General features: G+C 53.1%; 1 long non-coding RNA gene across 1 annotated transcript in view; it reads right to left on the bottom strand.

Moving 5' to 3' along the window:
• Window positions 1–1,623: 1,623 nt before the first annotated feature.
• Window positions 1,624–22,460, bottom strand: part of LOC118023967 — a 30,473-nt gene continuing 9,636 nt past the window's right edge. The window contains exons 2-3 of the long non-coding RNA XR_004682961.1: window positions 3,896–3,994; window positions 1,624–3,518 (exon numbers count right to left, since the gene is read on the bottom strand). This is a non-coding gene — a long non-coding RNA (uncharacterized LOC118023967). The remainder of the gene's footprint in view (window positions 3,519–3,895; window positions 3,995–22,460) is intronic.

Here is a 22,460-nt window from a genome sequence, read left to right as displayed (position 1 = left end):
ATCTTCCGAGGCCATATTCGCAGTCCTTCCCCGGGAATGACAGGTCGGTCCCCCTCGGGTGCCAGGTCCCAGCCTGCGCACGCTGCTGGCGAGAATTCTGATATCAGTGGGAAAGATGATCGATTCGTGATGTCTGCCGCAGGGCAGGCAGGATGGTGGGGCGTCTGCAGGCATGTATGTCTGGTTTGTTCATTGCTGTCTCCACAACACCGGGACAAGGCCTGGCACACAGTGGGTGCTCAATAAATATTTGTTGAAGGTCAAATACATGGGTTCTTTATCTAATTGGCTACTCCCTTCAGGAAGAAAAACACCTTTAGCGCATTCAACCAACAACCTTCGGCCAGCCATTCAGTGAGGCCCACCATGTGCTAATCCTGAGAACAGGCAAGAGAGAGGTTCTGATCCTCTAGTTGGAAGGAAGAGGAGGAGGAAGCCCAGCTAATGAGGCTCGATCACAAGGTCACCCAGCTGGGTTCAGCTGACCAGAAAGTTCTTCAAGATCCCAGTCTGTCATGCCTCCCCAGGGCATCCCTAGCCCCCTCCCTGGGGTTCAGGGGATGAGGACAGGCAGCCTCTACTTCCCTTTTGGGGCATGCCACAGGGCTGTGGTTCAACGGAAGCAGGGCCCCTGCCCATCCCAGGCACCGGCCTCTGAGGGCCTCACCCTCCCCATTCCCAACCCAGCCTCTTCCCAGCTGATTATGGGGCGTTGGTCCCCCGTTCCTCTTTTCTCTGGGCAGGAGGAAGTGGGTGGGGCCGTGAGAAGATTCAGAGACTCAGTTTCCTCATCTGACAAGTGGGCTCAACTCCTGGCACCTTCAAAAGCTGGTCTTCAGAAGTGGTGGAGATTCAAAGAGACCATTCATGAAAGATGCTGAGCCAGGGCATGCCAGGTAGTCAGGTGAGAAGGCAGAGGCAGGCAGAGGTGCCTCGTGACCCCATCTCCCTGCTCAGACTTTCCCAAGGCTCTCCATTGCTCTCAGCATAAGACCAGGCTGCTCTCCCTCTGTGGAGCCTGTCCAGCCCAGCCCTCAGCCTTCCCTACTCCCCACTCACCCCTCACCTCACAGCTCCAGCTCCAGGGTCTTTTAGATTCACCTACTCCTCTGTTCTGTCCCATCATAGGGCCTTTGCACTTGCTGTGCCCACTTGCTGGAACATTTGTTCCTTCCTTTCTCATCTACTTGGCCTCTATCACCCTTCAGTTCTCAGCTCGGCAGCTTCTAGGAAGTCTTTCTGACCTCCCCAATCACATCAGCCCTCCTGCCCATTGTAGGCCCTTGTCATTTTGTACTTCTCAGTCACAAATTGCCATTTCTGAGAGTGAATTGGCTAAAATCCATTCCCCATAGTGGACTATGAGCAGCTTGTCGGCAGGGATCATCACCTCCCCAGCACATGGCACAGAGTAGGTGCTTCATTCACATTTGCTGAATGAATGAATGATAAACACAGAATGAATAGCGCAATGGACACATCATGCCCCCAGACGCCCCCTCTCACATCCTGCTCTGGCCTTGGGCCCTGTGCCACCCCTACCTGCCCAGACCCCCTCCCCCAGGATGGCTGCTTCAGCCACCCTGCTCCTTGTCCCCAAAGCACGACCTCCCTCTCCTCTCACAGCCTTATTTTCCTGGATGGAAACCAGAGACATGGACCTCGATCATGGGCTGAGTTCCCCTGAGCCTGGTATTCTAAGGATGGGTCTTGGGGTCACCCTGGAGAAGAGGTCAAGGCCAGGAAGCCCCATCCCCGATATCAACTAGAATAGCAGCCCCCCCTTAATTATGTTATACTCAGGGCAGTCACAACTTAGGTACTTTGACAGGAATTCAGTTATACATGCTCAGGAAAAAATAAAAAGACAGCCTCAGAGAGAAAAGAGCCGATTGATGGTGGATATGCCAGGAGGGGGAGGTATGGGTTAGCGGTTCCCCCACAGTCTGAGTCTGCTCAGATGCAATCCTGTTTCCACACCGTGGCCCCCAGAACACAAGCCAGGCCTTCCCTGGGCGGGACCCAACGCAGGAGGGATTGGTGGGCTGAATTTATGGAAACCGTACATCCGCCTCGGTTGGGGAGGGCTGTGTCCTTCCTGTGGAATCCCCAAGGGGAACTTGGCCGTGGTCGATTTCCACCTTACAAGCCAGCTTTAGAGCCTGCACTTGGGAGACGTGGGCCGCTGCACTGGGATCTTCTGTTGAACAATGGGTACCACCGCTCAGAAAAAAAGAAAAAAATTAAACCATCAGACAAGATGTCCCCACAGGAAGCACTGAAGGTGGCCTAAAAATTCCTACAGTCCATTCCTGCCCAGTATCACCTCCGGGCTCCTGAAGGCCCTGTTGCCCTCTGTTCTGGACAAGGTGGAGGTTCAGAGATCCTCTCCCCACTGCCTGGGACCCTCCCCTGCCCTGAGGTCCGGACAGCACCTTGGACCCCCAGCCAGGACTTACCTCCAGACCCAGACATAGTCTCCACGGCCATCTCTGGGAGGTTGTCTTGCCAAGACTGTCGCCAAGCACAGTGTTTTGTGCACCACCTGTGTGCCAGGCCCTGTGCTGAATAAGACTCTAGCTCCTTGCTAGAGCTCACCTTCAGGGTGGGCACACGACACTGAGCAAATGAACACATAAATAGAGGATGACAAGTGCGCAGCAAAAAAATGAATGAGGGCCAGGATGGAGAATGAGGGGAGGGCTGCAGTAGGGGCTGGTCTGGGAGGCCTCTCTGCAGAGCACAGGCCCAAGTGAGGAGAGGGGGCAGGTCATGGAAAGATCCAGAAGAACAGTGTTCCAAGCAGAGGGAACAACAAGAGCAAAGGTGGGGAAAGTGTGGGGGGAAATCGTGTGGTGTTGTTTAAGGAGTGAATGGCAGCACGGCCAGAAGGGAGGGTAGAGGGGCGGGGAGGAGAGGGGCCCATCCTGCAGGGTCCCCTGAGATGGGGAGGACTTGGCTTTCCTGGAGGCAGGTGGGAGCCACAGGAGGGCTCTGAGCAGGGCAGCAGTGTTAAATGACTGAGGCTCCAGCACGACCCCTCAGGAGGTGGTGAGGGCGGACGCAGGGAGGGGTAAGGATGGCGGCAGAGGAGGGGAGGCAGGTCAGATTCTGACACGGTTGGAAGGTAAGGCTGATGGCGTTGGAGAGGGTAGAGTGGAAAACAGCTCCAGGGTCCGAGACCTGCTGGGTGGGTGGCAGCGCCATTCTCTGAGCCGGGGAGCGAAGTGGGGCATGGCTGGTTAACTGACACCCATGTCTCTGGAGGAGGAAGAGGCCGGGCTCAGGCAGTCCAGGAACAAGGGACCCCATGCGGCTGGCTCACCAGGCATGGGCAGGTGAAGGCAGGAGAGGGCTCCACCTCACCTCAAGGGCCATTTGTGAGGCCCAAGGAGGACCAGGCAGGGAGGCAGAGGAGAACCAGAGAGCTGGCATCTGGAGGCCTGGGAAGACAGTGCTCACCACCAAGAGAACAAGCCAGAGAAGGTTCGGCACATCCAGGCACATCCAGGCGCAGTCTAGAGGGAAAATGAATGTCAGCAAGGACTGGAACTGGTGGCCGGCCTGGCTGTGGCCCCGTCACCCTCAGAGCCATATTTCTTTGGGGGCAACCAGAGAGGCTGAGTCCTGATTGATCTAAGTCAGCCATGGGAACTCTTTTCTGGCTTAAAGGTGGACATGTGACTCCATTGTCACATTGTTACAGGGAAGTCTACTGGGACATTTAGGAAATATTGTCCTGCTTGATAAAAGAGTGAGATTCTGGATGAGAAAAATCTCTTTTCTGCCCACCCCCTTCCCTTCCTAATTAAAATGTGGTTACGTGGGATGTGACATCTGGTGCCACAGCAGCCCCCGGGGCCCATGAAGAAAAGAAAAGTGAAGAGATACCAACCTAGAACCCAGATAGTGGATCCCAGAACAGCCCCATATCCCGACTTCTTGTTCTAAGATTTAATTCAATGTCTTCACTGTTCCAGGCATGGAAGATGGCCTAATTGGGACAAAAGGAAACTGGGAATGAACCCTGAGACAGGGGAGAAAGTAGAGAGGGGGTGGGAATGAGGAGGCTGAAAAAGAGTCTTTTATTTATTTATTTTTAAGTTTTTATTTATTCATTTGACAGGGCGGGGGACAGAGAGAGAGCACAAGCAGGGGGAGCTGCAGGCAGAGGCAGAGGGAGAAGCAGACTCCCCGCCGGGCAGGGAGCCCAATGCGGAGCTCGATCCGGGGACCCTGGAATCATGACCTGAGCCGAAGGCAGATGCTTAACCAACTGAGCCACCCAGGCACCCCTAAAAAGGAGTCTTTTAGAGAGGATTTCATTTGGGGCAGCAAACTCCTGGGGGAAAAAACAGTGTAACCTTACAGACTCTCAAATCTTCACCTAGAAGTCTAAGATGCTGTAGATAGTTACACCTAATGTACAGGTGGGGAAACTGAGGCCAGAGGCAGTCAGTAGTGGTCCAAGGCCACACAGCAGAGGCAGACTGGCTCATGCATCCAGCTGTGCTGATTACCTCCCACGAAGGTCCTTGGGCCTCTCTGAGCCTTGGCTGCTCATCTGCCAATAGGGATGTGAACAGCAGGTGGCCGTCCCAAGGTGTTGTGAGTCTCAAGGATCCCTGAGGCACTCAGCAAACTGGCTGAGAAGTGGTGAGCACTCAGAACCATCGAGGCACAGGGCCTGGGTGCATGGCAGGCTCCACAGGGGTGAGTTCCTGTGTCTGCAAACAGCGGATGCTCCATGAAGGGTGCGCCTCCTCTATGGGAGGCACATTGCCAATCCTGGGCATACCACTGACCCCTGTCATCTCCAAGAGGCCTCATCCACTCCCCAGCTCCTGGCTCCCCAGGCCCCATGTTCAGTGAGCCACTGTTAAGGAGCACCAACTCCCCACTGTGACCTCACTGCATTCCCTCCACCTCTGCTTGCATGCCTCTTGGGACAGGCAGCTCACTATTCCTCAGAGAGTCCAGGGGCTTCCCCTGACAAAATTCTTTGTCTCTCTGTGGCCCTAGGCAAGTGCCGAGGGCCTCTCCGGGCCTCCTTGTCCATGTGTGTAAAAGGGCATTTACGACAGTCCCGCCTCCCAGGCTGGTGGTGAGGATCCAGGAAGGCCCTAGCTGCAGCGTGTGGTCTACTGTCCCAGAGCAGCATGAAGTCTGGTGATTAGCCATTATTGCTCCCCGTGGCTGACCCGCCTCCCGCCAGAGCCCTGGGTCTGTCAGGTTTGGGAGTCAAGGTGTCAGGAGTGTCCCTAGGTCCCGACCCAGGAGCTAGAGGAGAGGAAAGGAGTGCTGAGTCTCCCGGCCCACAGCCTAGCCCTGCGGCCCCTGGCTCCGACTCACACCCCACCCGGGGCCACCACCGTCTCTGAGGACCCATTGTTCCTTTCTGGCTCCACTCCAGGGTCCTGGCCCTGCCCAGGCTCCCACTTCCCTCTAGTTCCCCCACCATCCCCAGGGCTCAGGCCTCCCTACAAGAGGGTGCCAGGTGGGGCAGCAACTGAGCTATGGGAACGCAAGTTCGAATCCCTGCTCTGCCACATCCCATCTGTGTGACCTTAGGCACTTCACCTCCCTGTGCCTCGGTTTCCTCATTTGTGAAATGGGGTGACAGGACCTCACAGAGCTGTACTGAAGATTCTATGAGTTTGGGGATGGCAGAGTGGCCGGCATGTAGGAAGCCTCAGGGAACATTAGTCCCACTTCCTCTGCTCCCCCAGGCCTAGAGGACAGAGCCAGAAAGAGCAAATGCAGGGGTGGGGAGGGGGCCACTGGCCATGAAGCTGGGGTGCCATGAGCAGAGCACTGGATGAGGAGTCTAAGGCTCCGACCCTGCTGTGTGACCTCTGGCAGGCCGCAGACATCTCTGGGCCCCAGAATGAGGGAAAGAAGAGGCTGGGATCTTCCTCTCTCCGTAGGAAGCGGGGGAAGGGGTGGGGGGCTTGGAGCCAAGTTTTCTTTTCATTTTTTTCTTTTTAGCACAAAGGGCTTGAATGAAAACCAGCTGCAGGGACAGAGAATCCTATTGTGAAGGCACCTGAGATTCCTGGGCAAGCGGAAGGGGCAGCATTCTGGGTGTTGGGCTGGGTAAACAGAAGCCAGGGTATCAGCCAGAGACAGGCAGGGGGCAGCTTGGTTGGGGATCTCCTACCCCTCCATCAGGGTGCTAGCCTGGGCGTCCAGGGCCCTCCCTCGGGCATCTCCTGCTCAGCCACAGTTTCTATGTGCAGACATGGGTAGACCGTCTTGCCCCTGTTTCCCCAACTGGAAAATGGGTACAATAACAGTACTTTCCCTCTAGGTAGGAGCAGGTATGTTGTTAGTCTCAGGGCAGGCTCCTCTGTCAGACAGTCTTGGGTCTGAGAGTGGCTCTGCCACTCACTTGTTGTGCGACTTGGAGTAAGCCACTTTAACCTCTCTGTGCCTCAGTTTCCCCAGCTGGGAGACAGAAACATTAACAATACTAGCCTGCTGGGCAGATGAACCAAAATGACTCAACATGGAGCCTGGAGCATGGCAAATAGTAACAGTTATTACTGTTGTTTTTCTTCTTATTGTCACATGAGCTGGACCTGCTGAGGCCCCCCCAGAAGAAAGAAAGCCCTCTTTCTTCTGAGTACTCATTCATCTCAACAATTCCATCACGTATTTCCTGGGCACCTACTATGGGCGAGTCTTGGTGAAGCCAACATTCTGGGAGAAGAAAGATGTTAAAGTCAGGACTTGCATGTGAAAGGCTTGCACATAATACAGGTGCTCAGCAATACCATCCACCCAAAACCTGGCCTCCCATGGCTGCTCCGCGCTGGATTCTTGCTGGGCTCTGGGGACGCAGCCCTCATCTGGGTGAGGGTGGGAGACTGGCACGTGGAAGAGGCAGCAGCCTGTGATGGAGGGTGCCCCAGGCAGCCTCAAGAGCCAGAGGAGGTCAAGGTGGGCTTCCTGTAGGAAGCGGTTACGAATAACAATATGTATTGAGTATTATTATGTGCCAGGCACTGTTCTTTTCACAACAACCCTTTGCAGGAGGTTTTCTTCTCACACTCTCATTCTGTGGGTAAGAGTCTGAGACCAGAGAGGTCAAGTAGCCTGCCTGAGGTCACACAGCAAAGACATGATGGAGCCGAAATTCAAACCCCATAGTCTGAGTCCCTGCACTGCTCCCCAGACAGTGCTCTCCAACCTCCACAGGCTTCTGACCTGTTGTCCCCCCTGCCCATCTCCCCTGGCAGAAATCATTTGAGGCCTCATCCTCCTACCCTCCGGGGGTCCTGAAGGCCGGAGCCCTTCACAAAGGGAGGAAGCGGTGGGAGTAGTCGACAGGTGTCACGAGCACAAACTCCTCAGAGGCAGAGCCTGGCCCTTGTCATCCAAGTAAACAGAAGGAGGGGACAGACATTTTCCTGCTCACTTGATTCTCATAATAACTCCCAATGAGGTCAGCACTGGGTAATCCTCATTTCCAGAGGGGAAGCTTGAGGCAAGGAGGCTCGGAGGCCCGTGTGATTCCAGACCCTGCTGAAGACACGAAGGGGGCAGCCGCCAAAGTGACTCCCGGAGCCTCAGTTTGACCCTTCGTGAAATGGGGATGACCCAGGACCCACCTCTCGGGACTTCGGGGAGGAGCGAGGTGCAAGCGGACCTGCTCCCCAGGGGCCTGGCTGGCCGTTCTCACCGCCACTATTATTACTATGGTGCTGCCACGCCCCAGCAGGCCTGTGAACCCCCGTACCTGCAGTTCTTCCTGTAACAAAACCCGCCTGCCCGCGAGACCTCAGCGAGGGGCCCTGATTGCTCACTTAATTAATTATAATCTTTGGGGAAAGGAGAACACCCCCCTCGAGCTGCTGGAGAAGCCACTGGCGTGGCTGCAGCCTGTGGGGGGTAACCTGACGCCCCTCGGCCAACCCGGCCCCTAGGTCTTTGTCTCGGTCCTGCCCAGATTACTCTATTTTTCCAACCCCAAACCAGGGCTGGCATGAACTCAATGCTCGGCATTGTCCTGGGACCAGGCCCTCCCAGGGCCTCCAGGGCCAGGCCTCATCCTTCCTCCAGCTGGGGATCCAGCCCCCAGGAGGCGTCTCGGGAAATCAGAAACCCAGCAGGGCCAGCTGGGGCAGCCTTCCGTGTGCCGGGTCCTAGGCTTCTTGCCTATCACCTCATCAAACCTTTACCACTTCGCTGCAGGGAGGGGCTCGCTGTGTGCCCATTTTCCAGAGGGAGAGACTGAGGCCCGGGGAGTCAGATGCCCACCCTGGTTGATGTAGGTAGAATTGGCAGAGCCCAGGCCAGGCTGAATCAGGATACCCCCCCAGAACCGGGTCTGGGTACCCCGGACCTGTAGCTGGAACCACGCATCAGGGGATTTCTAGGGCAGTTATGTCCCCTCAGCGGGAGGTCCTCTGGGGATCTTCACAGGGTAGAGATGGAAGAAAGCTGGATCATGAGGCAGAAGGCATCACGGCTAAGGGCTCAGATTTCCATAGCAGCTGCTCCGGGTTCAAGTCCAGCTCTGGGCCCTGCCTTGCACAAAGCCTTGCTCCTCTCTGAACCCCTCTCTGAAGCTATAAAACTCGGTGGGGAGGGGAATCAGGCCATCAGCTGGGTGAAACACTTAGCAGGTACTAAGTGCTCCATTAATAGGAGCTTACAAACCAGAGCTTGAAAATGGCAAAAGTTATTGGCAGGCACGCAGCAGCTGGGAAAAGAGAACCCAGACAGCAGGAGAGCCCTCCTGCCCCGTGTCACCCACATCCGGGGCCAGAGCTGAACACTGAGCAGCACCATGGGCTACCATGGATGCCCACCCACCACTCCAGGTGGGGCAAACTGGTGACACGCTCTCCTTTGCTCCCTCTAGATCATCACCTTCCCCAGCCTAATCTGTGCCTCGGAGGCTGACCTGGAGGGATGCCACCAACGCTGGGCTTCCTGTGGGGTTCCCTGAATGGAGGAGATGGGAGGGCTGGAGGAGCCTGACAGCCCCCTCCGTGCTGTGCCCCCAGCCCCCAGGCTGGAGCTGTCCTTCCTGAAGTTCTCAACTCCTGCCAGGGGGGCCTCTCCCTGCACCCCATCCCTGCAAACATCTGCTCCCCACTGATGCCGGCCCCACTCTGCACCTTTCCGTTGTTGGTTCCCTTAACCCTGCCCACACCTTCGAAAAGTCACTTTATTCAATTTTCCCTGAGGTATCTGGTTTGAGAGGTCTGTTTCCTGCCACACCCCGACGACTACAGATCCGAAATCAATAAGGTAAAATGTTAGGATTTGACTAAGCGGCTGATAGGGACCTGAGGCTCCTTATAACCATCTCCTGTGACGTTCCAGGTGGTTGTGGGCCTTCCTAAAAGAAGAATGAGCAGGGAAACCTGGGTGGCTCAGTCATTAGGCGTCTGCCTTCGGCTCAGGTCATGATCCCAGGGTCCTGGGATCAAGCCCCACATCGGGCTCTCGGCTCAGCGGGAAGCCTGCTTCTCCCTCTCCCACTCCCCCTCCTTGTGTTCCCTCTCTCGCTGTGTCTCTCTCTGTCAGATAAATGAATAAAATCTTTAAAAAAAAAAAAAAAGAAGAAGAATGAGCAGAGGAGACAAAGCAGGTTCGGCAGCCCGCCAGGAGGCTCAACCAGGATCCTGGGTGAGGGCCCTGAGGCCGGTGGAGGTCAAGGGGTCCATCCCCCAGTCTGGCCACTTCTCCCTCCTGGGTCCCTTCCTACCTTTCCCCTTGGCTCAGCACCTCCCTGCAGGAAATGGGAACCACATGCAGGAGATCATTGCAGAGGGGCCCCCAGGCAGGACCACTGCACCCCCACAAGGAAGGTTCTGGCTCCTACTCAGGTCCCAGCCAGAGAACGGGCAACATTGAGGAAATTTGGCTCCAATGGGACCTCACAGTAGGCGGGGGCTGGGGGGGTGGGGACACCCTGGAGAACATCCACTCCCCCGGGTTCCCTTCTATTCCAACCTCATTTCCCCCATCTGATCAGGCTCCTGCCCAGCCCTTCTTGCAGAGAAGAGTTTGGGGGGGTTTCTGTTGTTGTTTTGGGGGTTTCGTGGTTTTTTTTACATCTACATACACGATTACTCAATCTGTAACTTGTCACACATGCCTAAATGGAATCATTTTGTGTGCACTGTTTTCATTTGGCATCTGGCCTTCTTTTTTCTCTTTTCCTTTCTGCAAAAGCCTTCTCTCTCCCTGTGTTGACAGTTGAGAATGGGTTTTTACATATTTTTCTGTAAGCATGAAAATCCCATACAGACTATGCCTGGACAAGGGATCTCTTTATCTGTCATTTCTTTTACAAATCAGGACCACATTGTACACCCTTTCCAGCATCTTGCTTTTCTCTGTAAGAATCTCCGCACAAACAGGAATTCTCCTTGATTGTTCACAGCAGCAGTATCCACAATTGCCAAAAGGTGCAAACAACCTAAATGCCCATCAACAGGTGAATGGATAAACATAATGTGGCCTATCCACACAATAGAACATTATTTGGCCATAAAAAGGAATGAAGTACTGACTAATACATGCTAATTAAAAGAAGCCAGACCGGAAAGGTCCTATATTGTATGATCCCATTTATAGGAAATATGCAAAATAGATAAACCCAATAGACACAGGAAGCAGACTAGTGGAGGGGGGGGCGGCCCTGGGGCAGCCGGGTGAGGAGAGGCATGTTTAGTGGGTCCAGGGTCTGTTTAGAGGTTGATGAAAATGTTTTGGAACTAAATAGAGGTGGTGGTTACACTGCAAATGTACTCATATCACCAAATTGCCCACTTTAAAATGGTTAACTACTTAATGATTAATTAAAATGGTTACTTTTTCATTATGTGAATTTCACTTCAATTTTTAAAACTATGAAAAATATAAATGTATATATTGTCCTTTTTAAAACAAAGGTAGAAGACTATGCACACTCTACTCTACTTTGAACTCTTTCAACTAAAAATAAATCCTAGAGAAAAAGATGCCTCTGTAATAAAGATTGTTTAAAAACATACAAAGAAGCTGAGCCACACAAGTCACCTGGGAAAACTGTGAACCATTCTTTTTAATAGCTGCATAATAGTCCATGCTATGGACAGACCAGAATGGTGTCACCCATTTCCCCAAAATGATGCATGGTGAGTTTTCATTTTGGCTTTTTTTTGGGTGGGGGTGAGGAGGGGGGAGTCTCTTTTCACATGTAGGCACTAGGCAATTTACAAACAGGGTTTTATTTTGCCCTCACTCAACCCCATATTTTCTCCCATTTTTCAGATGGGAAAACCAAGGCCCAGAGAGGAAAAGGTCAGGAAGTGACTGAGCCAGAACTCCAAAGCCAGGCCTATCTGACCCCAGAGCCACATAGTCCTGGGCCCACTCCTTGCTGGGAACACAGCAGGGAGGCACAGTGACCAAGGCACCTGCCCTGGGGGAGCTGACATTTTAGTGGGAGACACAGACAGGAAATAAGATGAATCAGGAACCTACGAGGCCTATTCCGGGGAGTCAAGATTATAGGGAGAAATAAAGGCAGGAAGGGAGAAAAGGGGTGGCAGGGAGATTAGATTTTTTAAATAGAGCAGTCAGGGAGGGCCTCCTGGGAAAGGGACATTTGGGCAAAGATCCAAAAGAGGTGAGGGAGGGAGTCCTGTAGCTATCATCCATTTGGGAGAACAGTGTTAAGAGCAGAGGGAACAGCAAGGGCAAAGACCCAGAGGCAGGGAGCTACAAGGAGCTGGGTGTTGCCAGGGCAGGAAGGGAAAGAGGCAAGGTCAGACCACAGAGGGCTTGTAGCCCAGCCACCTCTGAGTAACAGGAGGCCAAGGAAGGGTTTGGAGCATCAGACTGGGGACTAGATTTCGGTTTTGAAAAGCTCCCTCTGGCTCTCCAGGAAGGGTGGGGGAAGAGGAGAGCAGTCGATGGGGGCCCAGGCAGGGAGAGAAGCTGTCTGATGGTGGAGGGCTGGTCTGGGGGACAGGGAGAGGCCCTGCCCACCTCCCCTCCACTATGTACCCCTGAATTTAGTCCCTCTTGGAGGAAGCCAACTCTCAACCTCCACAAAGTACCAAGACGGGAAGGAGAACTTTGCTGATTCACAGGCCTGGGCTTCCCAACTTCCCTCCAGGGGAAACCTAAGCTCAGATAATGGGGTAGGGAGCCTCATGGAGGCTGAGAGCAAATAAATAAAGTAATACAATGGTGATAAATGATAAAAAAATTGGTTAACAAGTGACCTGACTTGGGGGGTATCATCAGGGAAGGCTTCCTGAAAGAGGTGGTGTTTGAGCCAGAATCAGAATCAGAAGTAGGAATTCAATCAGGCCAAGGACAGAAGGAAGAACATCTCCAACAGAAGGAACAGCACCTGTCAAAGCCCTGAGACTAGAGGCAGCCTAGTGAGTTCGAGTCTCTAAGAGGAGGCCTGGCCAGGCAGAAAGGGCCCTGTGTGCCAAGCCCAGGGCAGACAGTGGCCTAAGCCAGGAACACACCCATTCCAGGCCCACACATGGTCAGCTTCTGGCAAGAACTGTTTCTGCTGCCAGGGAGGTTGCAGCGGTGAAGTTCCCCCACCCATAAACTTCTCTGAGCTTCACCGCAAGCCAATAAAATAATAAGCATATTTGGAAGAGAAATAAAGGAAGTCCCAGAAATTGTTAACACTCTTTGTAGAGACAAGGAAATCGGGGCACAGAGAGCAGAGAGGTTATAACTTTGAGGAGTCATGCCGCGAGAAGGTTGCTGAGAGCTTCCAGCCTCCCCGGCTCGCTTCCCGCTCTCACGGCACCAACTTTGTCACACTTGGAGGGGTCCTCATGGGGTAGATGGCAGCTACAGAGGCTGAAAAGTGTCCTGCAGCTGGAGCCAGCCCAGGGCCCATGGAGGTGAGGGCAGGGGATGAGAGGGGAGGACGGACAGACAGAGGAGAGACAGACAGAGAGGGATGGAGAAACAAGAGGGACAGAGAAGAGAAAGAGACAGAGATGGAGGAGAGAGAGACAAAGAGAGGGACAAGAGCGGGAGGGACACACAGCAGGGCCTGGTCCGGGGCAGGCGGCTCCCAGAGCCCCTGACTCTTGAGCTCTCCATTGCTGGAATTTTAAGAACTGTGCAAAGACTCCAATGTCTGACTTTAAAGCACTAGCGCTCACTCATTCACCAAGCACTCACTGAGCACCTACTGTATACTGCACACCAACACTGTTCCAGGCCCTGGGGCACAGCCCCCAGACCCAGCTGGCCCTCCTGGGACTGACACCCTGAGCGAACAGGGGCAGTTGCCCAGTGAGCAGACCCATGAACGTGTTTCTTCAAATAGTGATAGAGGGCTTGGCGGCTGAAGACAGGGAGCTTGCACGCAGGTGTGGCAGAAGGCCCACTCCTGCAGGTGGGCAGGCAGGTTGCTGGGGGTCGGGCCGACCCCACGAGAGGAGGGGAGAAACTGCCTGCTTGGGGAGGGTACAGCAGTCAAAGAGCAGGAGACCTTCATGGGGCAGCAAGGAGGCCAGTGCCTTGGAACCGAGGCAGGGACGAGGCTAGGGGCAGGTGAGCTCAGGAGGTGATGGGGTCTGTCATGCCGGGCCTTGTAGGCCTCTCAGTGGGGGGCATGGTCTGACTTCGTTCTAAGGGCTCCTCTGGCTGTGTGTGGAGAACTGGCAGGGGGGCTCTGGGTGGAAGCCAGGGAGCCCAGGGAGGAGGTGACCCAGTGGTCAGGGGAGGAGACAATGGGGCTGGACCAGGGGGGGTGGGAGATGGGAAGGAGCCCAGAAGCTCTGCTCTGGAGACAGTGAGGGGTCTTCAGGTGGGACCAGCGCCCACTTTTAAGACCTTCATTCTCAAGCACTCCATGAACCCCGCCCCCATCTTTCTGACCCAATGAGCTGTGCCCCCGGCCCCTCTGTAGCCCAGACTCCAGAGACCTCACACATTCTCAATGGCCCTGAAACGAGACTTCCCAAATTTGGATGCTTCCTTCTGCTGAAAAGTCTGCAGGGGGAAAGGAACAGAGGAGGGAAGGGGAGGGGAGGGGAGGGAAAAGAAGGGGGTGAGGACGAGGCACCTTCCCCTAGCCACAGACTCAGGCACCCACCCCACACTCACCTTCCTAAAACCACAGCATGATGCGTAAAAGAAAGGCACTCCGCAGGAGGCGTTCATGCACACTAGGGTGGTGGTCACTTTGCAATAGATAAGTGTATCAACTCAACAGGTCATACACCTTAAATATCACAATGTTATATGCCGATTATATCTCAAGAGAGCTGGAAAAGACAAAGAAAACCAACCACTCCACGGTGGACAAGGGCCCCAGGGTCCATTGCCTCTTTAGGAAACTTTGGGAGTCAGTGATTCATTCTGACCAGAAATGATAATAATATCAGTCACTGCTCCTGTGTACCAGCAACATGCCAAAGGCTTCCCAGATATTATTTCTATTTTTATAAATTGTCATTGTGTATTTGGATTACAAAATTAAGAGACTCATTGTAAAAAAAAAGAGAGAGAGAGGAGGGGAGAGGGATGTTGAAAAGGGAAGGAGAGGAACTCTAACATTGCAGAAACATGTAACTCAGGCTTTTTCAGTCACGCTGGCCTTCTCTTTGCCCCTTGAACACTCCAGGCCCACGGCTGCCTCAGGGCCTTTGCACTTGCTGTTCCTTCTGCCTGGAATGCTCTTACCTCAGAGAGCCAGCCCCACGGCTCCCTCCCTGCTCACAGAGACGCCTTCCCTGACCAAGGAGCAGCCCCTCCATCATGCCCGTGATTGTTCTTCACAGAACTTCGTGCTCCCTGACACCGTACTGGTCTACAGTCTGTCGGGCACCACTAGATTGTCAGCTCTGTGATGGCAGGCATTTTCATCTACTTTGTTCGCCGCTGTATCCTCAGTGTTCTGAACAACTCCTGGCACACAGTAGGTATTCAGTAGTGAATGAATAAATGAATAAGTGCCAGCATGAATAAAATGTCTTCTCAGCTAGACCAGGGGGCCGCAGCTGGGGTCTTCCACGTGTCTGGCATACAGCAGCTATGTGCAGAATGAACGGGTGGATGGGGGCGCATAGGAACCAAGAGGTACGGAAGCAAAGGAAGAAAGAGGGGGAACTCTGTATGCAGGAGTCCTGAGTGCCTGTCCTGTCCTCAGCCCACCCCATATATGAGCTCCCTTCACCCTCATAACAACACCGTGAGGTAGGATTTGAGCCCATTTTCCAAAGGAGGACACGGAGGCTGAGGGAAGAGAAATGTTTTTTCCCAGGCCCCACAGCCAGGAAGGGGCAGGGCTGGCATTGAAAATCAGTCCTGTCTGCCTCCAAAGGCAGGCCTCCAAGCTGAGTGCGCCTGGCCCCTTCATGCCGTCCACAGCGGCTGAGCACCTACTGTGGGCCAGGCACGGGGCTGAACCAGCCGGTGGGAATGTGAGCTCGGGGCTGCCAGGTTTTCAACCCTTGTAAGATAGGCTGGGCGTCCACGTGTTCATAGGAAACCTCTTGCTCTTCAATGCTAGAACCAAATCAAAATTTGATGTCTAGAAGACACTGTGCAAGCTAAAGAAAGCATATCTGAGGGCTCCTAGTTTGAGACCCTTGGTCTAGGCTTGGGATTTCAGGAACATGGACATCATTGAGGGTGGTGCAGGCAAAGAAGACTTCCTGGAGGAGGTGAAACCAGGCTGCTTTGGGCCTGAGGAGGCTGAGGCGGGCCTGAGAGGAGGGGCCAGGCTTGCGCTGCCCCAGGCCACACTGGGGGTCAGGGCAGGCTGCTGTCCAGGACTCCCTGAAGAGGCCCAGCAGGTGAGACCAGACTGACACCAGGAACACCTCAGGGGCTGCCTGCCCGCTCTCTGCACCCATGCTTCCTTTCCACCCTCCTTTGCCCCTCTGGGATCTGAGCTGCCTAGGGCATGTTTCCCAGAAGACTCTGTCCCTGCGAATTTCCCATGCGGCCAGCTGGAAGGAGGTACTGAGAATGGCCCAACACGGTGGCCGGGGAAACTGGTAAGGGCAAATGCCCGAGCTCTTTCATCTGTCGGTCATTAGAGACAACAGAACCTCAAGCAGAAGATGTCTGAGATCCAAAACACAAATGTACTGGCTTCCAAGGAAATCATGACATTTAAGTGAGGTATCTTCGAAATGTAGTACTATGTCAGCAAGTCAGCTGCAAGGTAACATTTGGGGTTTTTTTCTTTCTTATTTTTTCAATTGTGTCTAAGTTTTATTAATGATGTAGGTGCGTTTAATGTTTGATATGACTGAAGGTGGTTTTGAAACTTACTTCATCACTTACTGGCTGGGAGACTTTGGGCAATATGCTTACCTTCTCTGTGCCTTTATGTGCCTCATCGGTAAAATGGGGTTGAGGGGAGTAACCAGGACCCAGGGCCATCATGCAGTGTAAAGATGATGCCCATTAAACAGACAGAACTCAACCATCATGAGCACTCAGTAAGTGGTAGCTATAATTATGGTTATCAATATGGTGACACACCACTATTTCAAATCACATTATAAAACATAACAGATCCTGGAGACATCAGGATGAACTCATGTTTGGCTAAATACAGATACAGGTGGATACATATAAAAATATTTATAGACCGGTGTATATACGTGGGTTAATATGCACACGTAAGTTTCTTCGCTCTGTCAGCTGAGAAGGCCTAAAAGAAATGCCACCCCACTAACCATGGGCACACCCGACCCCAGAGCTTGGTTTCTAATACCATTCTCCCATAGAAGGAGCCACTGCTCCCCGTGGAGAAATGGCTGATTCTAAGACTGGCGCAGGAAACATACAAGATGAGCCTGGAGCATCCTGTGGTGCCAGAGATAAGAAAGTGCTCAAAACAAAAGCCAAACAAAACATTAACCAAAAACACCAACATTGACGGGGGCACTCCAAGGGGCAACTGAAAGAGCTCCCAGTGGTCAAAGCTGGAACAAGCCAAGCAACAAAATACAGTGGTGTTGAATTATAACCCAATGTATAAATAAAATAAATATCCTTGAGTCCCTACTGATACAAGCAAAACTGAATCGCAGAGTGACTTCCTTCCAAAGAGGATACTATGAAAAGGGGAAAACAGAGTAACTTTTACCATGGAGGAAACTAACAAACACTACCTGAACCAGGTGACCAAGGTCAACACCCACAGTGATACATCATGTTGATAGGACATACCCTTGATATGATATGATAAAAATGGCACTTTCCTCCTGAGAACTTCCTCCCCTGACCATAAGAAAAACATCAAAGTGGGCGCCTGGGTGGCTCAGATGGTTAAGCGTCTGCCTTCGGCTCAGGTCATGATCTCAGGGTCCTGGGATCGAGCCCCGCATCGGGCTCCCTGCTCCTTGGGAGCCTGCTTCTCCCTCTGCCTCTCTCTCTCTCTCTGTCTCTCATGAATAAATAAATAAAATCTTAATAAATAAATAAATAAAATAAAATAAAAAAACATCAAAGTATTCCAATAGAGCAGCAGCTTACCAAAAACCTGACCAGCGCTCCTCAAAACTGTCAAGGTCACGGAAAACAAGGCAAGTCTGAGAAACTGTCACAGCCAAGAGGAGGCTAAAGGAACATGATAACTAAATGCAATGCGGAATCTTGAGTGGGATCCTGTACCAGACAAAGGATGTCAGTAAAACCTGAGGAGATGTGAATAAACTGCGGACTTTGTTCACTGTAACGCCTCGACACTGATGCATTAATTGTAACAAACGCACTGCACTAAGGCGAAGGCGTTAGCCATGGGAGACACTGGGTGTAGGGTGCTATCTTCTCCATTTTTCTGCAAATCTAAAACTGTTCTAAAAAATAAAGTCTACTCGGGCGCCTGGGTGGCTCAGTTGGTTGAGCGACTGCCTTCGGCTCAGGTCATGGTCCTGGAGTCCCGGGATCGAGTCCCGCATCGGGCTCCCTGCTCGGCGGGGGGTCTGCTTCTCCCTCTGACCTCCCCCCCTCATGTGCTCTCTCTCTCTCCCTCTCTCTCTCACTCTCTCAAATAAATGAATAAATAAAATCTTTAAAAAAATAAATAAATAAAAATTAAAAAATAAATACATAAAGTCTACTCTTCGAAACTCATTTCTTTTTCCAGTGTGCCTTTTCCGCCCCATACTCTTCAAGTCCGTGGAATGGCTTTCTCCGCACCTGGCTGCCACCTCTTCAGCATCAGCACCTTCATTGTGCGGCCGTCCATTCTGAGTCCCTGACCTCAGGTTTCCAGGTCACAGCGTGCTCATCCGCAGGCTGATGGGAAGTGGCGCTCTGTGAAAATCGTTGTGTGTGGAAATTGTGTCTTGAGCCAAAGGGTCTATTCTCCTGACATGGGAGTAGTTCCTGGGTTATTCATCCTGTAGACGCCTGTTGTTTACGTCAATAGCCAGCAATGCCATTGGGGGGTTAACCCTCGGGGATCATTACTAATTCTAAGTGAAATTCCTCCTTCCCTGCAACTTTATGATCTCCGGGCACCTAACAAGGCACTGAGCATGATTTGAATAAGTTACTTCCCCCACCGTGCCTCAGTTTCCCCGTCTGCCTTCCTCTGCCCCCGCTTCTAGGCAGGGCTCCATGGGAGAGATGGTCTGAAGGCTGCACCAGGATGGCCTCCAAAGCAGACGGTAGATTATCTGGGTCAAAATGCCAGGGGTAACACCAAGAAATTCTTCAGGAGAGTGAGGGGGTGGGCCCCACATCTCCAGACCCCTGTCCCAGGCCTCCTCCCTAGCCCTGAGGGCAGCTGACTCTGTCTGGGAGGAAAGAACAAAGGGGAAGCACATGGCAAGACACCCATTTCTCAGAAAGTCTGGGTTGGAAGTCGGGGGTCTGGGTTCAAGTCCTGCATCTGCCTCTGAGTCATAGTGTCACCTTTGGCCACTCACTTCCCCTCGTCTGGACCTCAGGTTCCTCATCTGGGAGTCAAGGGGTTGGACCAGCTGATCTCCCAAGCCTTCCCCAGTTGACACGGTGCTGTTGAAATCAGGGCTGGTGATGTTACGCGCCCCCCCCCCCGCCCCCCTCACCCCCCTCACAAGCACCGAGGGCCAAACGCTGTGGCCACGTTCACAACTAACAAACACATTTGCATCTTACACACTGTGTTTGCACCTCACAGATGGCAGTGACCTGTTCCCTTTGTATTTCTTTACACAAGAAAGTAGGCAGGGGAGGGGCATGCAGGTGCTTTTCTTTCAGGAGCCCGATCCAAAGTGCCCAAGCTCTGGGCTGGAAGTGAATCACCATGAGTTTGCACTTCGTATATTGTAGTCATTCACAACTTTGGTCTTTGTTTATAATTATCACCGTTGGAATGAAATTCCAAGTCCTCACCCCTGCCTCCCTCTCTTTCCAATCCTCTCCCTCTCCCTCACCCTGCGCCTCCCATGGCGGCGGCCCTGTGAACCCACCTCACTTGTTCCTACCTTGGGGCCTTTGCCTCTGCCGTTCCCTGCACCTTCAACACCCTTCTTTTAGGCCGCCGCTGCTTCTCAGGGAGGCCCTCTCCAGCCCCGCTCCTTAAAGAAGTGCCCAGTTACTCTCTATCACACCTCCCTGCTTCATTTCCTTCTAAGCCTTTACCATGGTCGGAAATGATGCTGTTTGCTTCCTTGTTCCCCTGTTCACTGTCCCTCTGTCCAAAGGCAGAGATTTTGTCTGTTTTGTTCTGTGACGGGCCCCTAACACTCTACCCAGGGCCTGACATATAGTAGGGTCTCAGGAAATACTGGTGAGATGAAGGAGCGCGCAAAGACTCGGAAATCCTCAGCAGCCGCCCTAATCTGTAGCTACAACAGCCGGGGTGCTTGAGCACCTACTATGTGCTGGCCGTGGCGCTACTCTTTCATCCCTGGGGCGGGTAGTTTTATGGTCTCCGTTTTGCAGATAAGACCAAGTGTTCAGACTTCAGAGCCTCAAAGGACAGAGCAGCTTTGAACCCAGTCTGAGAACTCCAGGTCTGGGCTCCTTCCACCCTGCCAGTTCCCTCAGTGACAGAGATGCAGGGAGGGGGGCCCCGCCCCCACATGCCTGCACCCCTCCTCTAAGGCAGAACCTTCTGAACACCTCCCTGTCCCCGCTGCCTGGTGGAGCCCCTGGGGTCAGGCTGGGAACCGGGTGTGCAGGTAGTCTGCCTGTGTGCCAGGGGGTTCCAAGAACAGGCTTGGAGAGCAAAGGGTCTGAACCAGCCCAGTGTGGGGGTGATGTGGGCCCACTTGTCCCAAGTAAATTCTCAGTGTTCACTGGGGCATAGAGGGTACCAGCGGGCACCGGGGCTCCGGTCCCCACCTGCCTTCCCCTGGGGGTAGGGCCACCCCCCAAGGCTCTGGCCTAGCTAGCTGTTGCTCAGTTTCATGCTCTCAGCCCGAAAAAGGTCAAATCATTCCACACGCCTTCTCCAAGCAGCCCAGGCCCGGAGCTAGGGGATGCCGGGCACCGAGCTAACTCGGGCTCCCAGGACCTACCCTCAAGAGGCCCCCAGCCAGGGTGGGCAGGGAGGTGGCAGGAAGACAATAACCAAAAGGCAGCCTGTAAGTCTTGAGTGCAGACCCCTCCCCTCTTTAAATACTTGCTAGTTGTGCATCCTTGGGCAAGTCTCTTCACCCCTCTGGACCTTCATTTCTTTCCTAGGAGGTAATCCTGCCTCCAACTCCGGGAGAGACCCCAGCATAGTGGCTGGCAGGTGGGTGTTGCTGCTGATTCGATGGAGGCCCCCCACATTCAGGGCCTGCCTCAGGAACAGACAGGAGAAAGAAGACAGGGGAGGACAGGTTCCCCCTCCGGCTGGGGAAGCCCCCCAGTCCACCTCCCACCACCAGAGGAAGTACCTGCCCAGCAGGGCCTGGAACAGTGCGTGGGAGTTTGGCACAGAGATGCAGAGGGAAGGGCGCTCCCGGCAGAAGGCACAGCCGGGGCAAAGGGAGGGCATTCTGCCCAGTGAGCCTTCTTCTCTCCCTTGGGCCCCCGCTCAAAACCACCTTCTCAGATGGGCCCTCCAGCTCGCTTGATCTGAGGGAGCCCCTGCACCCTGCACCCCCTCAAAGCAGCAGGCTCATTTTCCTCCTTAAACTTACAATAATCTCACCCATTTGCTTATTATTTGTCTCCGCTGCCAAGTTCCCCAAGGGCAGGGACAGTGTCTGTCCCAGAGTCTAGCACAGTACCTGGCAGGTAGCAGGCTCCTAACAAGGCACTGAGCATGATTTGAATAAGTTACTTCCCCCCCCGTGCCTCAGTTTCCCCATCTGTGAAACGAGCACCACAATGACACCCACCTCATAGGGTTGTTAAGAATTAAACAAGTTAATATTTGCAGAGCCTCTAGAATAGCTCCGGCCCTACAGTAGGTAACCTGAACATCATATAGATAAAAACCACAATGAACAAATCAAGAGAATCACAGATGCAGAAATCACGAAGTCACCCTATTACAGATCACCCAGGTGTATCATCTGTTACACTACACCTCATGTTTACATTTCATTTCCTATTTTACTTTTCCCCAACTTTTCCTTTTGACAAATTTCAAAACCAGAGAAAGTTCAAAAGAAAAACCCAGCACAACGAATGTCTCAATTCACCAGTTGTTGACTTTTAGCTTCATGAGCTTTCCCTCTCGCTAGATAGAACAAGATGAATATTTATACTTTCATTCCCTTTTCTTGTTTCTTCTTTCTGACCAATGTGGGAGCAAGCTGAAGACACCAAGACAATTTATTCCTAAATTCTTCAGCTGCTGTGATTTTTTTTTTTTTAAGATTTTATTTATTTGACAGAGAGAGACACAGCGAGAGAGGGAACACAAGCAGGGGGAGTGGGAGAGGGAGGAGCAGGCTTCCTGCGGAGCAGGGAGCCCAATGCGGGGCTCGATTCCAGGATCCTGGGATCATGACCTGAGCTGAAGGCAGCCGCCCAACCGACTAAGCTACCCAGGCGCCCCCAGCTGCTGTGATTTTTTAAAAAAATCTCTCCCTCGATGGATGTATGAATTCTCTGGAACTGACTGTAACTGATTCCCTGATTTTATAAATCTATAAATCTATAAATCTGCTAATCCATGAATCCTTGAACCTGGAAATGTTGGTTCTAAAAACCAGCACCTGCTGGCTCTTGGAGTTCCCACATGTCACTAATCTGGGATTCCCGGTGCCCTGCCCCCGTGGTTCAGTAAATCTGCAAGGCCACAAGCCTTACTGCTCTCAGTTAGATCCCACTGTCTGGCGCCCCTGAGCCCTGATTCCCACTTCCCAGAAGTGATGCCCGAGAGGGAGCAAGGGGAAAACCCAGCCGCCCAGATCCCGACACAAAGCCAAGCCCCAAGGATGCCAAGAGGCACGGGGCCCTAGTCACAGGCCCAGGGGTGAGCGCCTGGCCTGGCCGCATCCAGTGGCCCCGAAGGGCCTTTTGGGTGCCCAGGCCTTCCTCAGGCCAGTGGGGTGAGGGGCAGACGGGCAGGCGGC

The sequence above is a fragment of the Mirounga leonina genome, unplaced genomic scaffold (assembly GCF_011800145.1).
Source record: "Mirounga leonina isolate KUSES-001 unplaced genomic scaffold, KU_Mleo_1.0 Mir_195, whole genome shotgun sequence".
Lineage (NCBI taxonomy): Eukaryota > Metazoa > Chordata > Mammalia > Carnivora > Phocidae > Mirounga > Mirounga leonina.
The sequence above is the reverse complement of the archived record's forward strand: the minus strand, read 5'-3'. Positions and strand labels throughout refer to the sequence as shown.